Genomic DNA, 24,111 nt, shown 5'->3' on the forward strand with positions numbered 1-24,111 from the left:
CCTCCGGTCGTTCAGCCGACGGTGAGGAGGAGTGGGAGGTTTGCTCTTTCGGAGGATGGGGCGGGGGCGACGGATGAGGACGTCATGCAGCCGAGCCATGCGACGCAAGGCGGAGATGAACCTCGACACGGCAGGTACTAAACAACCGTCTAAGTCTTTTGTTTCTTTTTCAGTATACTCGTATTTCTTCTAATTTGAGTAGCCTAGGGATTTCTTTGGGTAGTCGTAATGACGAGATTTCGTTTCGGCTAATGTGTTGAGACAAACGGAGCTTGACCGTTTAACGGTTGCCCCGAATGACTCCACTGGGCTCGAAACGGCGATTATAGACGATGATGAAGATGATGACATCCTAGATGGTCAAATTCTCTCGGCTATAATTGGCAACATTTCAGAAGTTGATCTAGAACATGCGGAGCTTAGTTCTGATTTGCAAGCATCCGAACGTGGTTCTCGATCATCGGCTGGAAAGAAATCTCGTAGGTATGGCAAGAACTTTAAATCTAAAATAGTCTCTCGATGAATGGCATGTTTCGGAATAGCAGAGGTCTTCGCGACTTGGCTAAGCATTCCCACATTGCTGATGGTTGTAGAGATTATGATTTAGATTTTCTTGCTATATCGGAGACGGGTAGGCGAAATTTCTCTCAAAGTTTTCTCGACCGTTTGTCGGGCGGGATTAACTTTCAGTGGTTCTCTCGCCCGCCACGAGGTAGGTCCGGAGGCATTTTACTTGGCGTCCGCATAGACACCATGACCGTCTTGGCTAGTTCTGATGGAGAGTATCATATTAAACTCGACATTCAGAATAAAGCCGACGGTTTTGTGTGGAGTCTGGTTGCTGTGTATGGTGCCGCTCAAGAAGAGTTTAAGGCTGACTTTTTACGTGAGTTGGTAAACCTTACAAAGGATAATCCCTACCCGATTTTAATCGGGGGTGATTTTAATTTGTTGAGGTTTCCTCATGAGAAAAGTAAAGGCCGTTTTGATGGTCATTGGCCTTTCTTGTTCAACGCTGTCATTGATAGCCTTGACTTAAGAGAGGTGTTTATGACTGGTCGACGCTTACTTGGGCGAACAGCTTGCCGGAGCCCACATACGAGAAACTAGATCGCGTGTTGATGGATACCGAATGGGAAAATAAATACCCTCTGGTGTCAGTCCGCGCACTAGAACGTATTGAAAAACTGTCTGACCACGCTCCCATCCTTTTAACCACCGGGAATCCCACACCCGTTCGTAAACGGCCGTTCAAATTTGAACTTGGCTGGTTATATCGAGAGGGATTTCATGATATGGTTAAAAGGGTTTGGGACAGACCGGTCGGGGGGAGTACGCCCATTTTGAGATGGAATAATAAAATGCGTTCTATGCGCAAACATCTATCCGGTTGGGCTGCCCATACGGCTGGTATTCTTAAAAAGAGAAGTCTCGCTTATCAACCGTGATTGATGAGCTTGAGGCTGTTGCGGAGACTAGACCCCTGTCTACACATGAGATTGAGCTTAAAAATCAATCCAATGAACAGATGGCGGGTCTTCTTCGCGAAGAGGAGCTCAAATGGTATCAACGATCCAAAGCTCAATTCATCTTGGAAGGAGACTCGAACACGCGGTATTTCCATGGCTTAGCTAATGGGAGACACCGGAAAAAACGTATTCACTCTCTTATTCAAGATGAAGGGTTGATTGAAGGCCATGAGCAACTCAAGTCTTACATTACAAATTATTATAAGGGTCTGTTTGGTCCTCCGGAGGAAAGTACTTTCTCTCTTAACGAGGACTTAACGGATGATATACCCCAAGTTTCTTTGGAAGAAAATGGCTTGCTAACCGCACCTTATACCGAGGAAGAGGTTAAGAAGGCAGTTTTCCAAATGGAATGTAACAAAGCACCGGGTCCAGATGGGTTTCCAGCAGAGTTTTATCAAACTTTCTCGGGATACTATTAAATCGGACCTTCTAGATTTGTTCGATGATTTACACATTGGACAACTAGAATTATTTCGTCTAAATTTTGGTGAAGTTATCTTGTTACCGAAAATTAATGAGGCGTAAAGGATCCAACAATATAGACCCATTTGCCTATTAAATGTAAGTTTCAAGATTTTCACGAAAGTGGCCACCATTAGACTTAATACGGTTGCAGATCATGTTGTTTTACCATCGCAGACAGCCTTTATGCAAGGACGTAATATCCTTGATGGAGTGGCGGTTTTGCATGAGACGGTACATGAGATGCATTCTAAGAAATTAAATGGGGTTATTTTAAAGCTTGATTTTGAGAAGGCGTATGATAAAGTTAAATGGTCTTTCCTTCAACAGACACTCAGGATGAAAGGTTTTTCGCCTGAGTGGCGAGCTCTAATTCATGACTTCGTGTATGGAGGTAGTGTTGCAATCCGGGTTAATGATGACACCGGACACTACTTCCAAACACGAAAAGGGTTACGCCGTGGAGATCCGCTATCTCCGATGTTATTTAACATCGTAGCGGATATGTTGGCGGTACTCATAGAGAGAGCCAAGTCTGATGGTCAGATTGAAGGTGTGATTCCACATCTGGTTGATGGTGGCTTATCTATCCTTCAATACGCTGATGATACAATTCTGTTTATGGATCATGATCTTGAAAAAGCTCGAAATCTGAAATTAATTTTAGCAGCTTTTGAGCAATTATCAGGACTGAAAATTAACTTCCATAAAAGTGAATTATTCTGCTTCGGTGATGCCCAAGACGATGTAGCTCTGTATACAGAGTTATTTGGTTGTGGGCAAGGCCAATTTCCGATTCGCTATTTGGGTATTCCGATTCACTATCGGAGACTGACAATTGCGGAATGGAAATTAGTGGAAGAAAGATTACAAAAACGCCTTAGTAGTTGGAAAGGTAAATTGTTGTCCCCGGGTGGAAGATTGGTACTCATTAATTCAGTACTAACTAATATGGTACCGTATATGTTATCATTCTTCATCCTACCAAAAGGAATTCTGCATAAACTCGATTATTATCGATCCAGATTCTTTGGCAAGGGGACAACGAGAAAAAGAAATATCGGCTGGTTAAATGGAGTATAGTTTGTAGTCCCAAAGATCAAGGAGGGCTTGGAGTTCATGACCCGAAAGTCAAGAATTCAGCTCTTCCGGGTAAATGGCTTTTTAAGCTACTTACCGAGGATGGGATTTGGCAAACTATACTTCGGAGAAAATACATCGGCTCGAAGACATTATCTCGGTGGTTTGGAAACCCGGGGATTCACACTTCAGGCTGGTCTTATGGCGACAAAAAATGTTTTTTTCGACATGGGACTTTCTCCATTAAGAATGGAGCGCGGATACGTTTCCGGGAAGATGCTTGGCTAGACAATGCACCCCTATGTGAACAGTGATCCCGCTTTGTATAGAATTGCGCGTCGCCAAGGTGATACCATTGCAACCGTAATGGCTACCTCACCCCCGAATGTGACGTTCGGACGGGTTTTACTAGGACAAAGGCTCGTGGCATGGAACAACCTAATTCAGAGGCTTGGAGATATTCAGTTATCGCCAGAACCAGATGAATTTCGATGGAACCTCCACGTAGATGGTTCTTTTTCCGTAAAATCTTTATACAATGCGATGCTACTTTCTGATTTACCAGTTGATAATAATAAGAAAATTTGGAAGATGAAGATACCATTAAAAATTAAAATTTTTGGATGGTATCTTCGTCGAGGGGTTATTCTCACCAAAGACAATCTTGTTAAGCGGAATTGGCACGGAAGTACACGATGTGTTTTTTGTCATCATGATGAAACTATCAATCATTTATTCTTCCAAAGTGCCAATTTGCGAGATCTATATGGTCGATCATCCAAGTAGCGTCTACCTTGTATCCTCCGACTAGTGTCGCTAATGTCTTTGGCAATTGGCTTCATGGTATCAACTCAAGGTTTAAAATGCTTCTTAGGATGGGGGCGCTAGCAGTTATCCGGGCGCTCTGGCTATGTAGAAATGACAAGATCTTTAACGATATAAATTGCTCTTTGTTGCAGGTTATCTACAGATGCACAGGTATTCTCCGTTCGTGGTTACCTCTTCAGCGTGTGGAGAACCGAGACCTGTTTACGGAGGTCTGTACACGGTTGGAGGATACGGCGAGGGATACTTTTTCCCTACATGGATGGCAGCATAGTCTACGGATAGTTGCACCACCTGGCTCTTAGGCGTTATATGATTCATCGTTCCGATATGTATTTCGCCTATTTTTGTTTTTCTACAACTTTGGTCACTTGAGACAACAAACGGCTGTGTGCATCCTGGTTATGCAGAGGCTGGATGTAATTGCTTTTTAAAGTAATAAAGCATCCTTTATCGAAAAAAAATACCTTTAAAAAATTGCTCTATAACAAGGAAATAATGAGAAAGGAATTATTTATCTAGGAAAAATGCAGGAGCACTGCCCAATCAACTAGCGGACTAAGAGTTTACAATGTACATTCGCTTAAAAAATGTTTATGTGCGTCCCTGCTTTGAAGGGATCAAGGCCAGCAAAATAAGCCGACTATTCCCCAAGAAGTACTACTGTCAATGCCTATTAAAAACCGGAACTAGAATGTGGCTACTGTGTAATATATGAATGCAAACGGTGCGTTCATGCATTCTTAAAAAAATAAGATGGCTTAGAGTATCGCAGTTTATTAATAAACTAAGCGGCACCAAAACTACAGTGAGCACAAGATAATTCACTCACTTGATACTTTTCTCTGTATAGACTGAAAACTGATGCATGCGCCATAAGGGTATTATGAGCTGCTATGTATGGTTCGACACTAGAGTCCCCAACGGTGCACTTTGTTATTCCAAATGGATCCGAGCAACGGGCAGGAGGGAACAGAGCAGTATCATAAGAGGAATATATAGCGATGTTTGGCTCATCCACAGTCGTCCAGAATGCAACCCTATCTCCAAACTCGCGGAAACAAACATCTGCATACGCTGTGAAATCTTTGTTGCATTTAGTAGATGTGAATAGGTGAAAAAGGAAAACATTATGTTGTATGTCAATGTTATGTAAAGTTGCCACTGCAAGTAGTGAAACTGCATATCAACTTACACAATTCTAGGGCTCAACCATCCACCATACTCGTCCTCAAGAATTTGAGGCAGATGAGCAGATCTAGATGGTGAAGTGTGATGTGTATTTGAATTCCTGTATAAATATCACAAAGATCAATGCCTTCAACCTTTTTCTGTAGACATTTCTTGAAATGAAATAGTTTATGTCTACTGCATGAACCTAGCAATTGATTGCAGTTAACTACTTAAATGGTGAAAGCTACAAATATATAGTTACCATGATTCACTAGCTCATTAATGAGGTTATTGCAGAACTTTAGCCCTTCAGGATTGACAGCCCCACGTCCATCTGTAAAGCAGAAATTTCCAGAAACGATGAGCTAAATTAGAATCTCAACCTTTTTAAATTTATTTCTATCTTAACCTTTTTAAATTGGACCAATTTTATGAAAAAGAGAAACACCATATATGACGTTAAATTGGTATATTATGAAACTACATTTCAGGACGGATCTAGTGATACTAATTTAATGTCATAAATGCTGCTACATCCTCCCTATAAAGTTGATCAAGTTTTAGTAAGTTTTACTTAAGACAAAAGCTAGAATTACACTTAATGGTGGATGGAGGAAGTAAAGCTGTTTGGTTGGATGAAAGGTTATGCAGAATTTCTGTACTTGGAATAAGCCTTGACCAGGAGGTGGAGAACCTGTAGGCCTCTAGGCCTGTCTCGTACATGAGCTTGACATCCTCCTGCAAAATCAGATAACACAAACTCCTTTGAGAACTACTAAAGACGTTTGCTCCGGTACAACCCCCTCCCTCTAAACTCAGAGCAAACTCAAACACAAGAACGGCTCAGATTGCTTGATATCCCTTCATTATTAAAACAAAACGGATATATAAAGCCCTGTATAAAACCCGTATGGCCCAACTGCGTATAGGTACAAGTAGCACATCATGTATGCCGTTGTCACCTCATCCACAATCGGGCGATGGCGTTCATGGCTGGCGGGTGGGAGGCACGGCAACATGGCGGCATGCTAGCCACGAGGCACAGAGCGGTGCTGCTTGGCACGATCGGGCAGGATGGCGGCGCGGCGCCGTGCAAGAACGGCGGCGAGGCGGCGTGCAGGAAGGGTGCTGCGGCGGCGGGTCGCCAGACAGCCAAGCTTCCTTTGGCCGTACTGTCTGGGCTATTGAGAACGTAAGCGATAACTCTCCGGACAGTCCGATAGTTTTACGCGGCCGATAGACCAGACAGTCTGGCCACGAATGCCAGACAGTCCGGGGCAGTGGCCAAACGAAACACGTACTTAGCAGAAGCATTTATATACAATGGACTTGAAGCCAATCTGGCCGTGCTCAGAAGCCGGCCTATCGGGCCATGGTGGCCAGCCTGTCTGGGCAAGGAGTTACAGAGCGACGGTTGCTGTTGGCTAGCCGGTTGTGAGGCTATGGTTTTATGTCACAGCATGTAGCATGACATATTAAAGTTGGGTGCTCAATATTATTTGGCTAGTCTTTAGAAAATCACAACCTTTTCTCAGAGCTGAAAGAGTTAACTGAATTTTTGGAGAAGTTGGAGAAGAAATATTACACAGCCATAAGATCCGAAGCCTATCTTGATGATCTTACCTGCCTACTTTTTTCAAAATACAATACCATGGATATATATACACATATTATACAGTGCGGTGTGTCTGCTGCGTCCCGTACAGGCCGGCAAATGGTACCGGACATGTCCGGCTATGCACCTGCCATAGCCCTTCAACAGTGACATTGAAACCTTCCATGGTGACGGCCCTGACCGGCGGATGATCGCTGTGGCCGGAGCTTCGGAGATCGAGGCGGCAGAGTGCTGCGACCAACGCACTTGTCAGACGAGGTTGCAGAGAACGATGGAGGAGCTCGCGGGCACATGAGGCTGGAGGGTGAGCTCGGGGGCACACGAGGCAGGAGAAGCTTGGGGCGACGCCGTCCACAAGGCTACAACGCCGGTCGAGCTAGGACTCACGTTCTCGGGCGGCGGAGCAGCACACAGCCGGCGTCAAGGTGAGAATCAACAACGGGCAGCTCGTTGAGGACGTGTATCAGATCAGGGAGATTGTGGAGATCGTGGCAGCTCTCGGTATACAGTATACCCGTACATAGGTATATCGAGCTTGGATATGGGTTGGATTTGGGCTTAGGAGCCCAAACTGAGTTTGGGGGAGGTGGTTGTACTGGAGCAAGGCTCACTACTAAAAGGTACTGAAGATTTTGCAAGGCCCCATATTCTTTAGGACAGTGCTGGGCGTCCCCCGGGGGATTTGATTTCCCAGCCCCCGGGTCCCCAGCCGTTGGATCGGCTATCTTGTACGGTCAGATCTGCTGTTACCGGATGCAGCAAAAAAATACCTTCCGGCAGCAAAAAAATAACCCGTTTTTGCTACATTGTAGCAAAAAACGGTTCAGCCACGAAATCAAATAAAAAGGCTGAGCTCGCCGGAGATTCGCCGGAGACCTCGCCGGCGAGCTCGTAGCAAAAAAATTATACTATTGTAGCAAAAACAGATATCGACAAAAAGTCGCCAGAGACATCGCCGGAGACCCCGTATTGTACAATGGTAGCAAAACCACATAAAAAGTGTAGCAAAAAAAAATACTAATTCAGCAAAACTTTCCGACCAAGACAGCAACACCTGACACCTAATGTAGCAGAAACGACCTCGGTGGTAGCAAAACCCGGCTTCCACCAGTAGCAACGTCAGGTAGCAAAGCCTGCCTTCGCTGGTAGCAACCTCCGAGGCCTAAGGCAGCAAACTCCCAAAAATTCGCGAAAAATATGCTTTATATTCTAGCACTGATTTCGCCTCCATCTAGCACTGATCTCGACGGCGGGGTTGGCGAGGCCGATGGCGGAGGGCGCGAAGATGCGGGACATCCAGTGCTGGTTGGCGACGAAGTTGGAGAGCGAGAGCCCCGCGCAGAAGCGGAGCGCGACGAAGCCCACGGGCGAGGACGCGTACACGGCGGCCAGCGCGAGGGCGAGCGCGCAGACGAGGCTGGCGACCCCGGACGCGCGGCGCGGGCCGAGGAGGTCGCAGGCGGGGCCCATGGCGAGGCGCCCGACGAGCGCGGCGCGCGAGGGAGGCGACGGCGGCGGCGGAGGCGTCGGACGGAGCGAGCACGAGTGCCGGGCGCAGCGCAGGGAGGATGGGCGGCGCGGCGAAGGCGGCGAGAAGCAGGCGAAGAGGGAGAGCCAGGCGAGGTGGAAGGCCTGCGTGTGCGGCCACGACAGCGCAAGAGGCTGCAACTCCGTGGCGCGGCCCTCTGCGTCGACGCAGTCGACTGCTGCGGGCGGCGGCGACCAGCCAGTGGCGGCGGCGGCGCTCGACTACGGGCCGGTTGTAATATCCCAGGTTTAGAGGCAAGAAAAAGAGAGAACACGAGAGTGTGCATTGCATTCATGCATAGAAAATCCGGGGGATTTTCGCGCGTTCATCTAAAACACAATCGAGGTTTCTCTTGTGTCGATGGAATTGATGTGTGCCATCCACACAAGTGCGATAAATTTCGACATGACCTTTGTTGATTTATTATGTTTTCGAGGGAAATAGTTTGAATTCAAATTGAAATATGAAAGACATAATTCACATAATAAATTGAATTGGAATTTGAAATTTAAACAAGTATATAAATATTATATGTACAAGTAACTACACTTGATAAGTCCAAATAAACAAATGAGTTAACTGTATTACAAATAGGATTACTCAATAATTTACAAGTTAGAAAATGAAATAGAAAATTACAAAAGAATAAAAAGAAAACCCTAAGACTAAACCTTTATCTTCTCAATCCTCTAATTCTTCCTTTCCCTGCAATAAAGGAAAACAAAACAAATACAAAAGAAATAAAAGTGGTTAATGTTAAAATGTTTGCCTCACCTTTGGTGAGGCAATGCTAAATATTGGAAACCAGCTACTGGGAACTAGGAACTTGTCCTAATACCCAAATTTCGATTAGAGGGAGAAACACTTTATTAGGCAACATTAGGGTCAAATGGATCATTTAAGGGACAATTGGATGACACTTGGATCAGGAGAGGCAACACTGATCATGAAGGCAACAGGGACAAGTGACAATATTTGATCCATGTCAAATAAGAGAAAAGGGCAACAATATTTGATCCACTTGTTTAAGGCAACAAAGGCAACCAATTAATCCCTCTAATCTAGCTAGAATCCTTAAGAAGCCCACATATGTGTTTAAGGTGGATCATTCTTGACATGGAGAAGTCAATATGATCCTAAGACAATTATTTTAAGCCACATATTAATTAAGCAAAGCCTAATTAAATCATATAGACACTTGGTCTGTTAAGCTCACTAGCAGCCAATAGAATTAACACTTGGCAGTATCCAAAATATATAGGCCAAGACAGGATAAGAGCAAACCAGCAGTGCCTTGCACCTGAGGCAAGGAAAGCCAATTTGACCACCTACACATGGAGAGTGGGACCACCTGTAAGCAGCTCACACATACATGCAACTGTGTGTTGTCACTACCACAGCCAACATCCCAGCACTATATAAACAGCACAGCCACAACAAGCCAAACCATTTGAGCTCTCCAGCAAATTCATTCCAGCCATAGAACAACATCAGTAGCTATAGAACAGCAAGTACACATCAGCTGTATCTTGTTTTGTTCCACATAAATATGAGCCAAATAGCAGATCAGGAAGCTAGGAGGAGGAGGCTACAACAAGTAGGTCAATCAGATTCTGAGGAACAAGCATGCCACAAGAAGAAGATCAATCCACAGTCCAGAAGGTCAAGATCTACACAAACAGCAGGTTGATTCATCAACCTAATAAAAGCATGTGTTCTTAGCCTTTGCATCTCGGGGAAGATAAAAGGGTAATATGCAAAGAAAGCAGATCCATCTACCCTTCCACTAAATTTTCATCTAGGAGGATTAGAAGGATTTTTCTCTCAGATCTGGCATAGAAGTGCTATGCTAGTATCATCACTGAGAAATAAAAAGGCACAAGCAGTATCTGTTCTTAGTATTAATTAAAGCCTCAGCCTTTGCATCACAGGCAGGGCCAAAGGATCAAGCAACAGCATCTGTTCTTATAAATTTTTACACAGCACAGCTTTCATTAGCAAATCCACAATCTCCAGGAATTACTTGGGGTCCAGAAAACAAGTTCCAGGCCAACCAAGTAGAACCCCAAGTAGCAGCAGTAGTTAACCCCTCATGGGATGACTACATAATTAACCTTGCTCCACACATAATGAATCACAGAAAATTTATGGATCATCTCAAATATTCAGTAAGCATCTCCACTAATCAGAGCTTAATAAGCACACCATAAGCTCACTAGAATACAACAAATAAATCATCCAGCAATAGTACTTCTATGTCACTGTTTAAATTTAACCAAAAGTGAATCAGGGGCATCACCAATATGTAGCAACTTATAGGACAACCAGTTATTAATAAACATACTGTAAGAATCCACTTAAGGTCCAGGAAATCACCCCAGGCCAATCAAGTAATTTTTTAAACACTACAACAGTGACCAGCCTTAGGAAAGCTAACCAGCAAAGCAGCAATCTATTCAGTTTCATCAGTTTAAGACATCAGCAAGCCATGGATGAGATGATCATCCAAATAGAGGCACCCCACTAATTATTGGGCAATTATAAATTTGCATTTACAGAACCAAGCCATTTATCACAAGGAAGCCATCAAATAAAGTATCAAGCCACAGTAATTCTAGTTCATTGCTTGAATTCAACCATGAGTTAAATGGGGCACCAATTTATCACAGTAAAGCAAATATGTGTGGTTGAATAAAACCATCCAAACAAGGGCACTACACAGAACATATAGCAATGATCATTGAACCAGAGCATCACTAGCTTAAGTCCACACCTCACGAATTCAATATGCACATAAACCACTAGCAGCTAGACCATAAGCATATCCAGCACATAATCAAATCATAGAATTGGAGCACACCAACAATTGGGCATACGCTGAGAAGGGAGGAATAGCTCACAGTGCAGTAGAAAGTATCCAGAGTCGTTGACGCCGGGGTTGCGTCCGCGGCACCGTCCCGCCGGCGTCGAGACCGTGGTCGACACACGACCAGAACCATCACCACCGTCAGATCATGGCGAGCCAAAGAGGGGCACCGAGGTAGTGGTCAGTAATGAGGTCGAATGACAGCAAGGAGCGGAGGCGAGGACGACCACGCCAGAGCAGCAGCTCATCGACGTGCGGGAGCAGCCAGAGAAGCGACGCGACCGCAGACGGCGGTGCTCGCCGAGGCCGGCGATGGCCAGAACCACCGGCAGCAGCTAGGGTTAGCACAAGGCGGCGCCATGGCAAGAGTGTTGACGAAGGAATTCGTAGTGGAGCCGCGTCGGTCGACGGCAAGGACAGGAGCGGCCGGCGATGGCCGGACATACAGAAGGCGGAGCTAGGGTTTCGGGATCAGACGCGACCGCTAGAGGCCATGAAAACCAAATTAAACAAGGGGAGGTGGTAGATCATGTCAAGGCAACCAGGAACCCCATCTCACCGGTGCCGGAGTTGGTCGGGAACGGCCGGGGTCGGGCGGCGATGCCGCAGCGGCCTGGTGGTCGCGGAGGAGAAGAGATAGGTGATGACCGTGTGCGTGTGTGAGAGAGGGGTGAGCGAGAGAATGGGGGTCGGGTTGGGTTAGACCCAACCGACTCGGGCCTTTGGGCCAGGCCATTGGGCCAACCCAATAAACCATTTGGGCTATTTTATTTTATTTCATTTTAGAAAAGAAAAACCTTTTTAAACATTTAAGAAGATCAAAAGAAAAAACGATAAAAATAATTGAGTATCATAAAATGACCTCTATAAATAAAATAGAAAACAAATACTTAAAGTTTAAAAGAACAACAATATGAATTTCCTCTAAAATTTTAGAAGACCATATTTTAAATCTTAAACTATTAAAACCTAAAAACTAAGGAGATAATTTCTTGTTTCAATTCTTCACATAAATAAAATATTAAATATTACTTCACATTAATATGCCATATAAAACAACAATTGTTTATTAATGGTTATGTTTAATCACATGAGAATCCTAATTGACCATTACTTTAATTAAAACCCTAAACCCTAATAGTATTTATCATATTTAAGTCTTTTGAAAAATAATATAGTGTTAAATCCATTATTACTTCTATCTTCAATTTAGTAATAATCTTTACCAATTATCATGTTAATAATGAAATCAAAATTTAGAAACCCTAATTCTAATATAAACAAGAATCTTGGTTCCATCATTTTATGAGATCATCCTAAAATAGTTCCAATTCTAAAACCCTAAGGGTTTAGCCCATGTGATCATAGCAACTTCACCTTTACATGGAAGATCATAATAAACAACCAATGAGTGCATACTCATGATCCACTAAAATAAAACTAGAAACAATTCACATGAAACCATCATTTCATGTCTTTATTTTTGGTTAACACCTATAGGATCCACTAGTGCCACCTAGATATAAACTCTAGCTTGATAACATGTTAGCACCATTGATCATCAATCCTAAATACCACACCATTGGAATCCTCCTAAAGCATCAAACCCTAGAAGAACCATGGAGATCAATCCTAGTACCAATATCTTGTGTAGTAATACACATCACATGCTCCTATTCCACTGAACCCTATTCAGGATGTGATAAACCCTCTAGTTCAGAAGCCATTAATCATTACTTAGTGAAGCAAATGTGAAGCCATATTAAACCCTAACTTATAACAACACTTTGACCATCATTCTTTAATATGTTACCCATAATCAACCATAGTAATAAACTTGCTAATACTTGCTACATGTAGATCACTTCTACTTAAGCACCAACTAGCCCTATTAGTAAACCCTAATAGCACTTAGCTCCTATTTAAAGTAATTCTTGTCCTTATTAACCTGTTCTTCAAAAGTTATTCTTTTGAAGTACAAATATCAATCAAACCATAGAAGCCATAGTTCTTATTTGAAATACTCATTATTTCTTAACTAACATGTTCTTCAGAAGTTATTCTTTTGAAGTATAGTATAAGCAATCATCAACCATGTTCTGTAGAACTTAAAATGGACAATTGCTCTTTACATATTATTCCACCACTATTCTTTATGTGTAAGATTGTTATGATGTCTTATATCACTTGATTACGATGCTAATATAACCAAACCCTAATAAGAACCTTGTTTGAGAACCATTCTAAAAGTGCAACCAAACCTAAAGAAATCCTTACAACTCATACATCCTTAATCATCGAGGTTAGATTACGCTTGGGACGATTGCATCTCATACTATGCATTATAGCATCTTTGCCGATTCGTTAAACATTGTCCTTATCGGACGATGATGGTATTTCAGCATTTGGAGTTATCACGTATCGAAGCTTTTGCCTCGCATCATCTTGCAGTCAAGAAAGGCAAGTTCATCGCTTGCTCATGTCATTTGATTATTTTTATCAAACTATATGCAAAGTACTATACTTATCACTCATGCATTGAAAAGCAAAGTATTATTTTACAATTATGAATATGACTATATGGTGGGCAATGGAACCATGGTATGTGTTGATATGGTGGAGGTTCCATTGCAATGGGTTATATCACCCTAGGATTAATTACCAATGCCGTCCAATGATTCTAGCGCCGTACAAACCGCGTTGACCATGAGATCTATAATGGCTCTGGGGAAGCCAGCCGTATCTTTTCCCTTCTGCACGCCAACGGATTGGTAGAGCCGGCGGGGTGTTGGAGGCACTGCCGTAGGTTGGGATGGCCTTTAAATCCCCATCCATTAGTGATGATGGCTCTACGATCTATGAAGGATTGTCCAAAGTACACCATGAGTAAAGCCGTATTATCGGGGAAGTCTACCGGAGGTGTGCGGGTGGACAAAAGGGTGGGTTTGCGATCGCGGAGAAGGCGGTGTGGGCTTGGATCTTATACCCGACCTCACACCAAAGGAAGTGTGGACAAGCTCATGACTTGGTTGGCAACAAGGTTAAGTTCTCTTATGGGAAAAGTAACGCACCTCTCGCAGAGGATACCGAATTGTGACTCGTCACTCCCTCGTTCGGGAAGGGAACCGCGAACGCGGCAGAAAGGAACTCCATGAAGTTCCGTTCAACTCCGTGAAGACCGACGGGCATAGTTTTCAGAATAAAATAAACCTTTTGAAGAAATGTTTATGAAAACTTGCATTCGCCTATGACTTTCTGGTATGTGGCTGTAGTTAGTGCATGATACACCTATTTCCTAATATGAACTTGCTGAGTACGCTCGTACTCATTCTATCTCGTTTGAACCCCCTTCTTAGAGCAATGCACCGAAGGGAGAAACTACCGTGGAACTCGAAGACAAAGGAGTCAACTGCAACAAGATGAAGAATCCAATCAGAGAAGTCAATGGAGTCAACTTATGCATCAGTTATAATGGAAACCTAGACTAGTAATAGAAGGGAATCTTTCCCTAATCCTAGCACCTAAGTAGCTAGATTTCTATAGCAAGCCAAGTAGCTCTTGAACTTGAGTTAGCAATAAGATATACTACGAGTCGTTATTCTGGAGCTTTATTTGAAGTTTTACCTCACTGTAAAGTAGGAGGTTGTGTTGATCTTATGTAAACAGCTCGTGTGTACTTCTATAGACATACCTTGGACTCGCATATGTTTCTGTTGTACCACTCGAGAGATGTAATATGAGTGGAACGGTGTTTCACTTGTGTTATGTCAACGACTTGTGTACTACACCATGCGATGGTACGCTGGGTCATCACAGCTGGTATCAGAGCAAATGCTTTGACCCTAGGATTAAAACCCTTTAAAGGAGACCTATAGGTTTGGTAGTGTCTATAGGAAGTTGTCTTAGTTAAACCAACTATTGTTTGACTTGAGATGGGTATTCACTTGAGAATAATCCTGACACACTTGAGTCAATCTTTCTTATCTATCTTTCTTAAGTAAAGTTAGTTAGTTATCTTACTTCATTCCAAATAACTAGAACACCATTGGAGCTTAAGATAATGGGTGGTAGTAGACCACAGTTGGTATACAACACATGGTAGTCCAAAGAGAGGATACAACCATAAGGAAGATATCCTATTGGAAGAAGTATACCCATATAAGTATTGTTAAGTAAGAGTCATTAAAAAACACTAAGATGAATGATGCTAAGTGAGGAATATAAGATATATAAGGTAGTATATGTCTATGAGGAGTCAATCATAGGAGGTAAGGAAGAGTGATAGGAGTTACATGAGTCTACTCCCAATAATAAACTAGGAACTCATATATGATTCACTTGGGAATCATGGTATGATGGAGTAGAACATCATAAGTACGATAAAAGAAGTATGATGAGGAGTAGGATTTAGGGAATAGTTCGAAAGCTTAAGCCTTAAAATCCTAATAACTGTACCAAGTATGTTAAAACCATAGTCCTTAATTTAAAGAAGGCTTATTTAGAGCATATCACATAGAGAAATCCTAGAGTTATAGGTGGTATATTCTAAACAATCATGTGTTTAGAGTAGACATATTAGAAATAATTGTATTATAGGAAGTAGTCTTCAATAGCACATATATAGGGTATACTATTTTGTTAGTACTTCCAAAGAAAACTAGGTTAACTTCAACTATCCCAGGCCATTTTGTTTCAAGTTTGTCTCATTGCAAATGTGCAATTAAGATAAATGTTGATACAAATAGTAGAAATTCACGTATTCGTGCTAAGTATCACGATCTAAGCCTATCTTATGTGGTGTTATATATTGCACACCTACACCTGATGTTTAGGGATGTCTTACCCAATTATTATATTCAGGCATATAAGGATGTGTATTATGAACACAAAGCTGAATCTTCTTGGATTTTATTGGATTTTCATTGATTGACTAGATCCATACATGAAGTTTGACTTTGATATGAAAATGCATGTTGCAATATCAAGCTCTTACTTGATGTAATAGGTCTAGAGGGTAAAGGTATTCGTGTGAGGAAGTGACGAATTCTGAATATTTTGAAGACAAGATGATGGGTCACTTAATGAAGGAAGTAAAGTTGTGGGAAGCAACCACAATACTCTACAAGAAGGACCAATAAAACTTACTTCTATCTTTAATCAAGGAGTACTTCAATATGGAAGTATCATGGAAGTGAGAAAAATAGTGAATATGGAGCAGAAGAAGTAGAACTGTATACATTCTAGAAGAAGGAAAATAGACAAGTGAAGTCGTAGCTGGTATAATAAGACCGCAGCTGATATAGGATAACCATGAAGAGAAAGAATGTAAAGTGAGGTATATCTTAACCAAAACTATGTAAGTAGCCACAACTGGTAGGTAGATATTGCCTAAAACCATAACATAGTCGCAACTGGTATCCAATAAGCCACATCTGGTACTAGGTAGTTTGCACTGTGGTACCAGATAGCCCACAGCCTGAACATTTCTTTACCCTAAAAAGAAAGGGGAATTCCGCAGCTAGTATTTCACAGCTGGTATCTTGTAGTTGGTAAATATTTAGTCGGAGAATTCATAATGGATACCCACAACTGTGTGGATACACCACAAAGAATTCTTCGTGAGACTTTAGAAAAGTACAAAATATAAACCAGACTCAAACCAATTACCTAACCTTGGAGTTTAATGATTAGAAGAAAGGAAGTTTGAAGATCATTAGTAAACTCCAAGGGGGAGAGGAAGGCTGAAGGAGAAGTATTTAAATATGATTTGGAGTATGATAGACGAAGAAAAAAGTCTGATCTGGGAGGAAGTACAATCTTATTTTCATAAGGTTGTTGGGAAGTACCCATATAAAAGTACTCTCAGGAGGATGTCAGACCAGAAGCCAAGGTTCATATCTCAAGGAAGTAAGGGTTGGACCTTAACTTGAGTGGGTAATTGTAATTACTCGAAACCAAGAGAACTTAAGTAAGTCTTCGATAATGAAGTTGGAGGAAGAAGATATCGGAGAACAATCAAAGCCTAAGAAGATACTATACGAAGGAGTTTGACCATACCAAAACTAATAATTATTAGAAAGATTCCTTTCATGGAACCTAAAAAAAAACCAAAAGGAAGATAACTAGTATAAACTAGAAGCCATGATGGGATGGACTAAATGAGTTTAATCCATTCGTATGACTAAACAACCAGGACCATGCCTATTGTAAACACCTTACGAAGTACCATTACTTTCGTTATGGTAGTAAGGGAAAACAATACCCTGCTTTAAATGAATCTTTTAGAATTAAGGTTTGAGTATCACAGCCGTAGTGTCATATTACACCGCAGCTGGATTACCGCAGCTGGTAGAACCAAGCTTTGAGTACCCAAATAGGAAGATGTCACCACAGCCATTAGTAAAGTCCATTAACACCATAAGATGTCTTAATCCAAGAATCTTTGGATAGTAAGCCTATAAGCTTAGAGTATTGGAAGAAATCATAGAATAGAAGAAAGTATTAGTGCCAGACATCAGAAGACTACAAGAAGGATCTGGATAAGAGATATATCCAATTATATCTACTGAGATCACCATGGAATTTAAAAGGATTGTGATATGTTCAAGTCGGTTCCACATTCCGAAACGTGAGAGCGTTCGAACTTCGGGACGAAGTTCAGTTTAAGGGGGAGAGGCTGTAATATCCCAGGTTTAGAGGCAAGAAAAAGAGAGAACACGAGAGTGTGCATTGCATTCATGCATAGAAAATCCGGGGAATTTTCGCGCGTTCATCTAAAAAAACAAAGTGATCGAGGTTTCTCTTGTGTCGATGGAATTGATTTGTGTCATCCACACAAGTGCGATAAATTTCGACATGACCTTTGTTGATTTATTATGTTTTCGAGGGAAATAGTTTGAATTCAAATTGAAATATGAAAGACATAATTCACATAATAAATTGAATTGGAATTTGAAATTTAAACAAGTATATAAATATTATATGTACAAGTAACTACACTTGATAAGTCCAAATAAACAAATGAGTTAACTGTATTACAAATAGGATTACTCAATAATTTACAAGTTAGAAAATGAAATAGAAAATTACAAAAGAATAAAAAGAAAACCCTAAGACTAAACCTTTATCTTCTCAATCCTCTAATTCTTCCTTTCCCTGCAATAAAGGAAAACAAAACAAATACAAAAGAAATAAAAGTGGTTAATGTTAAAATGTTTGCCTCACCTTTGGTGAGGCAATGCTAAATATTGGAAACCAGCTCATCGGGAACTAGGAACTTGTCCTAATACCCAAATTTCGATTAGAGGGAGAAACACCTTATTAGGCAACATTAGGGTCAAATGGATCATTTAAGGGACAATTGGATGACACTTGGATCGAGAGAGGCAACACTGATCATGAAGGCAACAGGGACAAGTGACAATATTTGATCCATGTCAAATAAGAGAAAAGGGCAACAATATTTGATCCACTTGTTTAAGGCAACAAAGGCAACCAATTAATCCCTCTAATCTAGCTAGAATCCTTAAGAAGCCCACATATGTGTTTAAGGTGGATCATTCTTGACATGGAGAAGTCAATATGATCCTAAGACAATTATTTTAAGCCACATATTAATTAAGAAAAGCCTAATTAAATCATATAGACACTTGGTCTGTTAAGCTCACTAGCAGCCAATAGAATTAACACTTGGCAGTATCCAAAATATATAGGCCAAGACAGGATAAGAGCAAACCAGCAGTGCCTTGCACCTGAGGCAAGGAAAGCCAATTTGACCACCTACACATGGAGAGTGGGACCACCTGTAAGCAGCTCACACATACATGCAACTGTGTGTTGTCACTACCACGACCAACATCCCAAGCACTATATAAACAAGCACAGCCACAACAAGCCAAACCATTTGAGCTCTCCAAGCAAATTCATTCCAGCCATAGAACAACATCGGTAGCTATAGAACAGCAAGTACACATCAGCTCGTATCTTGTTTTGTTCCACATAAATATGAGCCAAATAGCGAGATCGGAAGCTAGGAGGAGGAGGCTACAACAAGTAGGTCAATCAGATTCTGAGGAACAAGCATGCCACAAGAAGAAGATTAATCCACCGAGATCTACACAAACAGCAGGTTGATCCATCCACCTAATAAAAGCATGTGTTCTTAGCCTTTGCATCTCGGGGAAGATAAAAGGGTAATATGCAAAGAAAGCAGATCCATCTACCCTTCCACTAAATTTTCATCTAGGAGGATTAGAAGGATTTTTCTCTCAGATCTGGCATAGAAGTGCTATGCCAGTATCATCACTGAGAAATAAAAAGGCACAAGCAGTATCTGTTCTTAGTATTAATTAAAGCCTCAGCCTTTGCATCACAGGCAGGGCCAAAGGATCAAGCAACAGCATCTGTTCTTATAAATTTTTACACAGCACAGCTTTCATTAGCAAATCCACAATCTCCGGAATTACTTGGGGTCCAGAAAACAAGTTCCAGGCCAACCAAGTAGAACCCCAAGTAGCAACGAGTAGTTAACCCCTCATGGGATGACTACATAATTAACCTTGCTCCACACATAATGAATCACAGAAAATTTATGGATCATCTCAAATATTCAGTAAGCATCTCCACTAATCAGAGCTTAATAAGCACACCATAAGCTCACTAGAATACAACAAATAAATCATCCAGCAATAGAACTTCTATGTCACTGTTTAAATTTAACCAAAAGTGAATCAGGGGCATCACCAATATGTAGCAACTTATAGGACAGCCAGTTATTAATAAACATACTGTAAGAATCCACTTAAGGTCTAGGAAATCACCCCAGGCCAATCAAGTAATTTTTTAAACACTACAACAGTGACCAGCCTTAGGAAAGCTAACCCGCAAAGCAGCAATCTATTCAGTTTCATCAGTTTAAGACATCAGCAAGCCATGGATGAGATGATCATCCAAATAGAGGCACCCCACTAATTATTGGGCAATTATAAATTTGCATTTACAGAACCAAGCCATTTATCACAAGGAAGCCATCAAATAAAGTATCAAGACACAGTAATTCTAGTTCATTGCTTGAATTCAACCATGAGTTAAATGGGGCACCAATTTATCACAGTAAAGCAAATATGTGTGGTTGAATAAAACCATCCAAACAAGGGCACTACACAGAACATATAGCAATGATCATTGAACCAGAGCATCACTAGCTTAAGTCCACACCTCACCAATTCAATATGCACATAAACCACTAGCAGCTAGACCATAAGCATATCCAGCACATAATCAAATCATAGAATTGGAGCACACCAACAATTGGGCATACGCTGAGAAGGGAGGAATAGCTCACAGTGCAGTAGAGAGTAGCGAGTCGTTGACGCGGTTGCGTCCGCGCACCGTCCGTTGGCGTCGAGGTCGAGGACAAAGTAGTGGTCACGACAGACAGACCACCGGACATGGACGCCGCGTTGCACACGTAGCCGTCCGCCGGCGTCGAGACCGTGGTCGACACACGACCGGAACCATCACCACCGTCGGATCATGGCGAGCCAAAGAGGGGCACCGAGGTAGTGGTCGTAATGAGGTCGAATGACAGCAAGGAGCGGAGGCGCGGACGACCACGCCGCAGCAGCAGCTCATCGACGTGCGGGAGCAGCCAGAGAAGCGGCGCGACCGCAGACGGCGGTGCTCGCCGAGGCCGGCGATGGCCAGAACCACCGGCAGCAGCTAGGGTTAGCACAAGGCGGCGCCATGGCAAGAGTGTTGACGAAGGAATTCGTAGTGGAGCCGCGTCGGTCGACGGCAAGGACAGGAGCGGCCGGCGATGGCCGGACATACAGAAGGCGGAGCTAGGGTTTCGGGATCAGACGCGACCGCTAGAGGCCATGAAAACCAAATTAAACAAGGGGAGGTGGTAGATCATGTCAAGGCGACCAGGAACCCCATCTCACCGGTGCCGGAGTTGGTCGGGAACGGCCGGGGTCGGGCGGCGATGCCGCAGCGGCCTGGTGGTCGCGGAGGAGAAGAGATAGGTGATGACCGTGTGCGTGTGTGAGAGAGGGGTGAGCGAGAGAATGGGGGTCGGGTTGGGTTAGACCCAACCGACTCGGGCCTTTGGGCCAGGCCATTGGGCCAACCCAATAAACCATTTGGGCTATTTTATTTTATTTCATTTTAGAAAAGAAAAACCTTTTTAAACATTTAAGAAGATCAAAAGAAAAACGATAAAAATAATTGAGTATCATAAAATGACCTCTATAAATAAAATAGAAAACAAATACTTAAAGTTTAAAAGAACAACAATATGAATTTCCTCTAAAATTTTAGAAGACCATATTTTAAATCTTAAACTATTAAAACCTAAAAACTAAGGAGATAATTTCTTGTTTCAATTCTTCACATAAATAAAATATTAAATATTACTTCACATTAATATGCCATATAAAACAACAATTGTTTATTAATGGTTATGTTTAATCACATGAGAATCCTAATTGACCATTACTTTAATTAAAACCCTAAACCCTAATAGTATTTATCATATTTAAGTCTTTTGAAAAATAATATAGTGTTAAATCCATTATTACTTCTATCTTCAATTTAGTAATAATCTCTACCAATTATCATGTTAATAATGAAATCAAAATTTAGAAACCCTAATTCTAATATAAACAAGAATCTTGGTTCCATCATTTTATGAGATCATCCTAAAATAGTTCCAATTCTAAAACCCTAGGGGTTTAGCCCATGTGATCATAGCAACTTCACCTTTACATGTAAGATCATAATAAACAACCAATGAGTGCATACTCATGATCCACTAAAATAAAACTAGAAACAATTCACATGAAACCATCATTTCATGTCTTTATTTTTGGTTAACACCTATATGATCCACTAGTGCCACCTAGATATAAACTCTAGCTTGATATCACATGTTAGCACCATTGATCATCAATCCTATGTATCATACCATTAGGATTAACCTCAACCATCAAACCCTAGTAAACCATGATGAAAAACCCTAATACCAATCTTGTGTAGTAATGCACATCACATGCTCCTATTCCACTCAACCCTACTTAGGAAATGATAAACCACTCTAGTTCGGGCAAGCCATTAGATCATTACTTAGTGAAGCAAATGTGAAGCCATAGTAAACCCTAATAGCTAATTTATAGAACCATCTTAAACCATCATTCTTTAATATGATGTACCTATAATCAACCATAGTAATAACCTTACTAATACTTGCTATATAGTAGATCACTTCAACTTAAGCACCAACTAGTTCCTATTAGTGAAACTAAGGAACCTAATAGCAAACCTTAGAGCCATAGACCTATTTAAAGTAATTCTTGTCCTTATTTAACCTGTTCTTCAAAAGTTATTCTTTTGAAGTACAAATATCAATCAAACCATAGAAGCCATAGTTCTTATTTGAAATACTCATTATTTCTTAACTAACATGTTCTTCAGAAGTTATTCTTTTGAAGTATAGTATAAGCAATCATCAACCATGTTCGTAGAACTTAAAATGGACAATTGCTCTTTACATATTATTCCACCACTATTCTTTATGTGTAAGATTGTTATGATGTCTTATATCACTTGATTACGATGCTAATATAACCAAACCCTAATAAGAACCTTGTTTGAGAACCATTCTAAAAGTGCAACCAAACCTAAAGAAATCCTTACAACTCATACATCCTTAATCATCGAGGTTAGATTACGCTTGGGACGATTGCATCTCATACTATGCATTATAGCATCTTTGCCAGTTCGTTAAACATTGTCCTTATCGGACGATGATGGTATTTCAGCATTTGGAGTTATCACGTATCGAAGCTTTTGCCTGCATCATCTTGCAGTCAAGAAAGGCAAGTTCATCGCTTGCTCATGTCATTTGATTATTTTTATCAAACTATATGCAAAGTACTATACTTATCACTCATGCATTGAAAAGCAAAGTATTATTTTACAATTATGAATATGACTATATGGTGGGCAATGGAACCATGGTATGTGTTGATATGGTGGAGGTTCCATTGCAATGGGTTATATCACCCTAGGATTAAATTACCAATGTCGTCCGATGATTCTAGCGCCGTACAAACCGCGTTGACCATGAGATCTATAATGGCTCTGGGGAAGCCAGCCGTATCTTTTCCCTTCTGCACGCCAACGGATTGGTAGAGCCGGCGGGGTGTTGGAGGCACTCGCCGTAGGTTGGGATGAGCCTTTAAATCCCCATCCATTAGTGATGATGGCTCTACGATCTATGAAGGATTGTCCAAAGTACACCATGAGTAAAGCCGTATTATCTGGGGAAGTCTACCGGAGGTGTGCGGGTGGACAAAAGGGTGGGTTTGCGATCGCGGAGAAGGCGGTGTGGGCTTGGATCTTATACCTGACCTCACACCAAAGGAAGTGTGGACAAGCTCATGACTTGGTTGGCAACAAGGTTAAGTTCTCTTATGGGAAAAGTAACGCACCTCTCGAGAGGATACCGAATTGTGACTGTCACTCCTCGTTCCGGGAAGGGAACCGCGAACGCGGCAGAAAGGAACTCCACGAAGTTCTGTTCAACTCCGTGAAGACTGACGGGCATAGTTTTCAGAATAAAATAAACCTTTTGAAGAAATGTTTATGAAAACTTGCATTCGCCTATGACTTTCTGATCTGTGGCTGTAGTTAGTGCATGATACACCTATTTCCTAATATGAACTTGCTGAGTACGCTCGTACTCATTCTATCTCGTTTGAACCCCCTTCTTAGAGCAATGCACCGAAGGAGAAACTACCGTGGAACTCGAAGACAAAGGAGTCAACTGCAACAAGATGAAGAATCCAATCAGAGAAGTCAATGGAGTCAACTTCTGCATCAGTTATAATGGAAACCTAGACTAGTAATAGAAGGGAATCTTTCCCTAATCCTAGCACCTAAGTAGCTAGATTTCTATAGCAAGCCAATTAGCTCTTGAATTTGAGTTAGCAATAAGATATACTACGAGTCGTTCTTCCGGAGCTTTATT

At 41.7% G+C, this 24,111-nt stretch overlaps 1 pseudogene; it reads right to left on the bottom strand.

Annotated features, from left to right (window-relative positions):
- Positions 1–24,111, bottom strand: part of LOC124662958 — a 43,371-nt pseudogene that overhangs the window by 5,152 nt on the left and 14,108 nt on the right.

Source organism: Lolium rigidum, chromosome 6, assembly GCF_022539505.1.
Source record: "Lolium rigidum isolate FL_2022 chromosome 6, APGP_CSIRO_Lrig_0.1, whole genome shotgun sequence".
NCBI lineage: Eukaryota > Viridiplantae > Streptophyta > Magnoliopsida > Poales > Poaceae > Lolium > Lolium rigidum.